Consider the following 7,855-nt stretch of genomic DNA (forward strand, 5'->3'; position numbering starts at 1 on the left):
ATCCTGCTGAAATTTAGGGTTTAGCAGGGGCCAAATGAAGGGTAGAGCCACGGGTCGTAACACATCTGAAATGTATCGTGCACTGTTCAAAGTCTCGTCAATGCGAACAAGAGGTGACCGAGATGTGTAACCAATGGCACCCCATACCATCACGCCGGGTGATATGCCAGTATGGCGATGACGAATACACGCTTCCAATGTGCGTTCAGCGCGATGTCGCCAATCACGGATGCGACCATCATGATGCTGTAAACTAAACCTGGATTCATACGAAAAAATGACGTTTTGCCAATCGTGCATCGCAGGCGCTCCTGTCTGTGATGTAGTGTCAAGGGTAATCGCAGCCATGGTCTTCGAGCTGATAGTCCATGCTGCTGCAAACGTCGTCGAACTGCCCGTGCAGATGGTTGTTGTCTTGCAAACGTTCCCATCTGTGGACTCAGGGATCGAGACGTGGCTGCGCGATCCGTTACAGCCATGCGGATAAGATGCCTGTCATCTCGACTGCTAATTATACGAGGCCGTTGGGATCCAGCACGGCGTTCCATATTACCCTCCTGAACTCACCGATACCATATTCTGCTAACAGTCAATAGATCTCGACCAACGCGAGCAGCAATGTCGCGATACGATAAACCGCAATCGCGATAGGCTACAATCCGATCTTTATCAAAGTCGGAAACGTGATGGTACGCACTTCTCCTCAACAACACGAGGCATCACAACAACGTTTCACCAGGCAACGCCGGTCAACAGCTGTTTGTGTATTTGAAATCGGTTGGAAAGTTTCCTAATGTCAGCCCGTTGTAGGTGTCGCCACCGGCGCCAACCTTGTGTGAATGCTCTGGAAAGCTAATCATTTGCATATCACAGCATCTTCTTCCTGTCGGATAAATTTCGCGTCTGTAGCACGTCATCTTCGTGGTGTAGCAATTTTAATGGCCAGTAGTGTAGATCTGCTTTCCGGTCGCAAGCTTTTGTATTGTAGACAAGCAAAATCTGACAGCGACTGGCGAAAAACAATGTCCCAGTCACATTTCACTTGCTGCTTTCTGATTCTGCTTTTTAATAGATGAACTGCGTATTGTAAAGACGATGTTCTTCCCCTTTTTCGTGACCAAGCACAAACCTTCAAAACATAGGCGGGCCGAAAAAATTTTCTGTTCCGTGACCGGGAATGGAGAAACCAATCTTCGTTTTCTGAAAATAGCAGCTTGTATGCCTTATAGTAGTGATCACAGCTTTTTGGGAAAACAAGAACAGATCTGGGTCGAAGCATTTGAGATGTGGAACTAAAGAAAGATATTGCAAATTAGGTGGACTGATAACAAATGAAATTGTTCGAAGAATGGGCGAAGAAAGGGAGTACTCTGACAAGAAGGAACAGGACGGTAGGAATTTGCGGAGACGCTGACTAGCGACGGCCGCTGATGTTGTTGCTTGCACTTTCGATATCCGGCCCAGGACTAGCGGGAAGGCCGCCAAGAAGGCTTGGAAAGATGCAGAAGAACGTTTTAAAGGCAGACAAGAAGAGGAAGAGCAAGAGGAAGAAGAAATATTCCATCTACAGTTACAAGAACGAAACAAGTGCATCCGGACACTGCTATCTCGGTAAAGGCGATGAGCAGTATGAACAGCATCGTCAACGACATTTCGCAGCATACTGCGGCCGAGGCAACGCGGATGGCGCACTACAGTAAGCGCTCGACCAAGGCGCCTCCGAGATCCAGACTGCTGCGCAGCTTTTGTTTCCTGGCGAGCTGGGCAAGCACGCCTTGAGCGAGGACACGAATGCGGTGACCAAGTGAACGAGATCCAAGTAAGGTGGCTCTGAGCCTCTCCCTCTGTGGAAATGTAGGTAGATTTGCAACAAACGTGTCCATCCGTCAGTAGGGAGAAGCGAGTGGCAGCGCACAACAAAGACAACAGGGAATAACTTCTTTGGCACTAGCAGGAGGTAAAAGCTGTAGGGGATGACAGAGATTAGAGCACACAAAAGACGTAGGGTGTAAATGCTACTGCGGGTTGAAGGCATTGTCACGTGAGAAGTATTCTTGGTGGGTAGCGCAGAAAAGGATGGGGCGGGGGGCAAAAGAGAGAGAGAGAGAGAGAGAGAGAGAGACAGAGAGAGAGAAGTACTTTCAGAGGCGACGACCCTTTGGGCATTCCATCTTTCACGCCTTGTTAATTACATTGTTCCAGCCAAAGACATTGTTGGCGTTCAGCTACATAGCGAGGCATCATACCCCTAATTGTAGGAGTCAGATGGAATAGCAATAATAGTTGTAGCACTAGATTTTTAATGTATTGGTGAGGGCGGCAGGGAGACTTGGCCAGGGCGGCGGTAGTCAAAGGGACAGCCATAGTCTCTCCCAGAAAAGCATCTGGGCTTATACAAATGTTTGCTCGTGAGCGCAAATGGTAGCCTCTCGCCACAAAGTCGGCCCGCGAGGGCGACTCAGTCTTCATCAGGACAATGGCCAGCAGCCTGCTTGCCAGAGGCGTGTCGTCCACCTCTGGTGTGTGACCGACGGACGGGCGCCGAGCTTTATGGTTGCTCTGGTAAAGAGAGCATTTTCCTCCGTGGATATGGAATGGACGCACATTTCTCTGGCGCCAAGTTTAGCGGGGGAGAACATAGATTTTAGCGGAAAACTTTCTCGTCGGAGGAATAACGCTGTGCTGTGTCTAGGCGGGAGTTCTAGGTTCGCCATTGGCGCGATTTGCTCGGCACCTTGGCCATTGGAAGGGAAAATTTTTGGCGATTCCACGTGTATCTGGTATCGAGGAGGTAGAGAGGAGAGATTTTCGTGGCATTCGCTGGACGTCCACAGTAGGGGACAGTCTCGGGAATTCGGCCGAGGTGCGCCGTACTCTTGGCAAACTGGCAGAGAGCCGCAGTACAGGACAGTATTGGTTTTTTCAGCGCGCCAGCCGTAATTCTCTGCACGTAGCGTGAGGGTACGCCGGCCGCGTCCTTTGCAGCGGCACAACAACGGCAAGTCTCCACATCATCCATTAGGCAGTTCAGCCCTGTATTTCAACCAACCTATGTCGTATTGATGTTTAACCAGCGGTTCACAATCTCGGTCAGTATCTACGCATAGTCAGAAAGCATTGTTCCTATTCCTTAAGGGAGACATCGCTATAGCTTGACAGATTAATAATAAAGCGCAAGTCGCCGAAGTGGCGTCAAATCGAAAGACTTGCACCCGTCGAACGGTCTACCCGACGGGAGCGCTACTCACACGACATTTATTTTACGTTGCCAGCCATCAATCTCATCTGTCACGGTGTATTTTGTTGTTTTATTTTTATTTTATCTGTATTCTAATTCTAGGAAGTCACATGTTGGCTTTGTAATTTTTTTTTTTTTTTTTTTTTTTTTTGGCAGATTAAAACTGTGTGCCCGACCGAGACTCGAACTCGGGACCTTTGCCTTTCGCGGGCAAGTGCTCTACCAACTTTTTTTTTTTTTATGTGTGCCCGACCGAGACTCGAACTTGGGACCCTTGCCTTTCGCGGGCAAGTGCTCTACGTTTTTTATTTATTTATTTATTTTTTCTTTTTTTTTTTTACCTTTGCCTTTCGCGGGCAAGTGCTCTACCAACTTTTTTTTTTGCCTTTGGCGGGCAAGTGCTCTACCATCTTTTTTTGTTTTTTTTTGTGCTCTACTAATTATTTTTTTTTATTTTATTTTTTTTTTTTTTTTTTTAGAAAACAAATAAAAACCTCTTGGGTATGAAAATAAAAGACGACGTTCTTCAGAAAATAACACAATATTCTTTGAAAACGTACAACATAAAAGGTAGCTATATTTCCGCAACGGCCTTCTTTTGTATTTTTATGTTTTTTTTTTTTTTTTTTTTTTTTTTGGGAGCGCAATAGAAAGAAAACAAATAGGCTGCAGATAGAGAGCTATGTGTGAAAAGGATAAACATGTGTAAGGAGAAAAAAAAAACTTAGAAGAGGAGGAGAAAAGAGAAGTGAAATAAAATAGGAATACTTTCCGCGCCATGCTCCACTTTGGCGCGCCATCAGAACAAAATGCATTCTATCATTGACCATTGAAGGGGAACGTGGGATCGTCCAGTCTTGGCTGGCACGGTTCGTTCAGATTCCAGCTTTGAGGCTGGTTGGTGAAAATGCTCTGTAAATAGTTCGCGAAAGTGGCCCGATAGTGTCGATGCCGGCGAAGGGTGTGGTGATGTACTTGGAGGCGTGTCCAAAAGTCCGCCGGATCGACAATGTCGTCCCGGAAGAGGTAGTTGACAGCCATGCCACTGATCCATGTGATGGCGTGCCACTTAGCCGATGGAAAGTAGGTCGTGTCGGGATATATCATCATAGTGGGAGAAACGTGATGTGGTGGTACTCGGAGGTAGAAAGCCACAATCTTCTGTACGAAGGTCCAGACAGCTGCTGCTGGCCCACACTCAAAACGATGTAAATCTGTATCTTCGACATTGCACTTGAGGCACAGGGGTGTGTCCACCAGTGCGATGCGATGCAGTTTCTGTCTTGTAGTATACTTGCCGTTGACGAGAAGGTAGCACATAGAGGTGGTGTCAGTGGTGTGATACGGTTGGTGGATCGTTTTCCAAACTGTAGGCCATGAAACCTGGGGGTGACGTGTTTCGACGGGGTTGCGGGGTGGAGACTTTCGGAGAAGGCGGTAGATGTCGCGGGTGGTCGTCTTCCTGGTCCCGGGGAGCTCGGTGCATATGTAGCTGTACTTCAAAAAGAAACGGCCGATATGTGACATCGGAGGTGGGATGTGTGCCAAAGACGTCGGTGGGCGTCTCGAAACAGGTGCGAGCTCGGTGGTCAACATTCCAGTATAACTAGCATTTTGGCTTTTCCATAACCGGAGCATAGTATTGGTGTAAAGTGCCGTAGTCCTGGCTCTCACATTAACCAGATCGAGGCCACCATCCCGCTTCGGTAAGGTGAGAGCTTCATACTGGACTTTGAAGATGTGTCCAGAACAAATGAAATAGCCGAATGCCGCCTGTAACCTGGCCGCCATTGTCGCAGTGATGGGCAGAATCTGCGCTATATGGGGTATCCGAGCCGCCAGATGGGTATTGACGAAGGTGACTCTCTGGCACATATTCAGCGGGCGTAGTATGTGATTTTGTATGTTGGCCCGGATGCGTTGCAGCAGCGCCCGAAAATTAATCGCCGAGGTGCGGCGAATGTCTCGGGTGTACACCAATCCGAGACAACAAAGGGTGTCCACCAGTTGAAATGGAACTACGCTGTCTGCGGGAAGGCCGCGGCCGATCTGCATGGCGCATGATTTTGCCACGTTCATAACGCTCCCTGCCCCTGCACTGTAACGGGTAATCCACTGCATCGCAGCTTGTACGTCAGCCGCTGAACGTACGACGAGGGCCAAGTCGTCCGCATAAGCTCGGCAGCGGAACATATGATCCCGGAGTGGAATACCTGTCAAACGTCGCCGTAATCCACAAATGAGTGGTTCCATCGCAATGGCATAAAGCACCGTCGACAATGGACAACCCTGCCGTACTGAGCGTTCAATCCGTATAGGTTCCGTAAGTCTGCCGTTGACGAGAAGTCTGGACGTTGCTCCACGAAGGAGCCGCATAATCACCTGCGTGAACGTCGGGGGAATTGCCATTCGGTCCATCACTGCGTTGAGGAATGCATGATTGACGCGGTCAAACGCTTGTTTGAAGTCGATGGAGATTAAAGCGCCTGGCAGTCGCGAGTGTGTTGCCACAGCGATCACATCTCGATATTCACTGAGGGCTGTCTGTATATTACGATCGCCGCCTAAGGATGTTTGTTCGTGGGAAACAATGTCCCGTAAGACACGTTTGAGTCGCACTGCTAGAAGGCGTGTGAAAATCTTGAAGTCCGAATTGAGTAACGTGATCGGCCGATAACTGTCGAGTCGTGTTCCTCCTGCGGGTTTCGGGACTGGTGCAAGTAAGCCTTCCATGAACATTGGTGGCGGGTTCGCCGCGCCGGACAAAAGTTCCCAGTACATGTCCCTCCATCGTGGCATCATCAAATCTTGGAAGGTTCTGTAAAATTCGAGAGGTAAACCATCCGGGCCGGGAGATCGATTCAGAGACCCTTTGGCCACAGCGTCTTGGACGTCGTCGGTGGTCACTTCAGCAGTCAGGAGGGTTGCAGCTGCTGCGTTTAAAGTACCAAGTGTCTCCTGGGCAACCTCAGCAACGGCCTCTGCACCGGCAGGTACTTCTTGATAGAAAAGTCTATAGTGCGTTGTGAATGCATCCGCAATGGTAGCTTGCGAAGTCAGCCGTCGTCCATCAGGTAAGTCTAAAGTTGTCATTAAAGCCTGTCGGCGTCGACGAACATTTTGAACAATATGATGCATAGAAGGTTCTTCACCGTTAATCCTGTCTTGGCTGCGGGCTCGTACAATGGCTCCCTCTAGACGGCATCTGGTCAAGGATAAAATCTTTGCCTTGATGCGTTGAGCTTCTTTGAGGCGATCCGGGGATGGAGGATGATCCATGAGTTCACGTAGAGCGTTATAGTAGAAATCAGTGGTATGGTGATTCCACCTGGCTTTGGCTCTGCCATAGTGTGTCAATGTGCGTCGGATGGCCGGTTTGGCGCACAGCAACCACCACTGCAGTGTGGTCTCGTAACGCATAATGCGTCGAACACAGGTGTGCCACGTGTCGGTGACCTGTTGTCGACATTCAGGGTCCCGCAGTAGCGCGACATTGAGTTTCCAAGGTCCTGCACTGCGCCATATAGATTGTCGACGTAGGTTCATGGTACAGATATAGATGTCATGATCCGAAAAGGCAGACGGCCAACGTTCCGCGTCGAGGAGAACTGATTTGAGAGCGTTAGAGATGTATATTCTATCAAGTCGGCTGGCGGAGTGGCTCGTGATGTGAGTATACCCCGGGCGGTCGCCGTGTACCACTCGCCAAGTGTCGAGGAGACGAAGGCGGCGGACGAGGAAGCGAAGTTCGGGACATGTGGTGAAATGAGGGTATTGATCTGTGCGCTCGAGAACACAGTTGAAATCTCCACCTACGATGAGATGATCGTATCGACCGAGGAATAAAGGCGTTATATCTTCTGCGTAGAAATGGGAGCGATCCCTCCGTTTATCAGTGCCCGATGGGGCGTAGAGATTTATGATTTTGAGTCCTTCAACTGTTATGGCCACCCCTCGCGCTGTTGGGAGGTATGCGACATCGGAAACTGCAATTCCTTCTCGGAGGAGGATGGCTGCGCCTGAGTGTTCCATAGCTGCAGGGGCGGCGTACGTCTCATATCCGTAACACCCAGTCCAAGTCGCTGTTCTCAGTTCTTGTAACAGGGCGATATCGATGTCCGCTGCTCGTAGCGTGTCACGGAGCAGTTGAAGTTTAGCGTGGGAGCCGATATTATTAGTATTGATAGTAGCTATTCGGTACGCCTGATGGGAGATCCGTGCTGCCGATAGGTTCGTAGCTGGTGAAGATTGTTGTGGTGGATGCTGGAAGTCCATAGAAGTCGCAGGAGTCGCCGTAGAAACTTCCCCCATTTTAGTGTTGGTCTAACGGAGAAACAGATCTCATTTCCGCATCAGATGGAGGTGGGAAATCCGTGTCATCCGCCCATGAAAGGTGTCCGACAGGTTTGACATCGGCGAGAGGTGGCAGCGCTGGCCGAGTCGGCTCAATGGCGTCGGTGACAACAGGCGTGCTATGTTCCATGGCTTCTGGGCGCGGGGCTTGCGCACGATCTCTGTTGGCCGGTTCACCGTCTTGTGGATGACGCGTCTCCGTGGCAGAGGAGAAAGTGTTATCGTGTTCTCCGTCGGAGTGATGTGACATCTCTTCGTCCTGCG

Source organism: Schistocerca cancellata, chromosome 2 (genome assembly GCF_023864275.1).
Source record: "Schistocerca cancellata isolate TAMUIC-IGC-003103 chromosome 2, iqSchCanc2.1, whole genome shotgun sequence".
Classification (NCBI taxonomy): domain Eukaryota; kingdom Metazoa; phylum Arthropoda; class Insecta; order Orthoptera; family Acrididae; genus Schistocerca; species Schistocerca cancellata.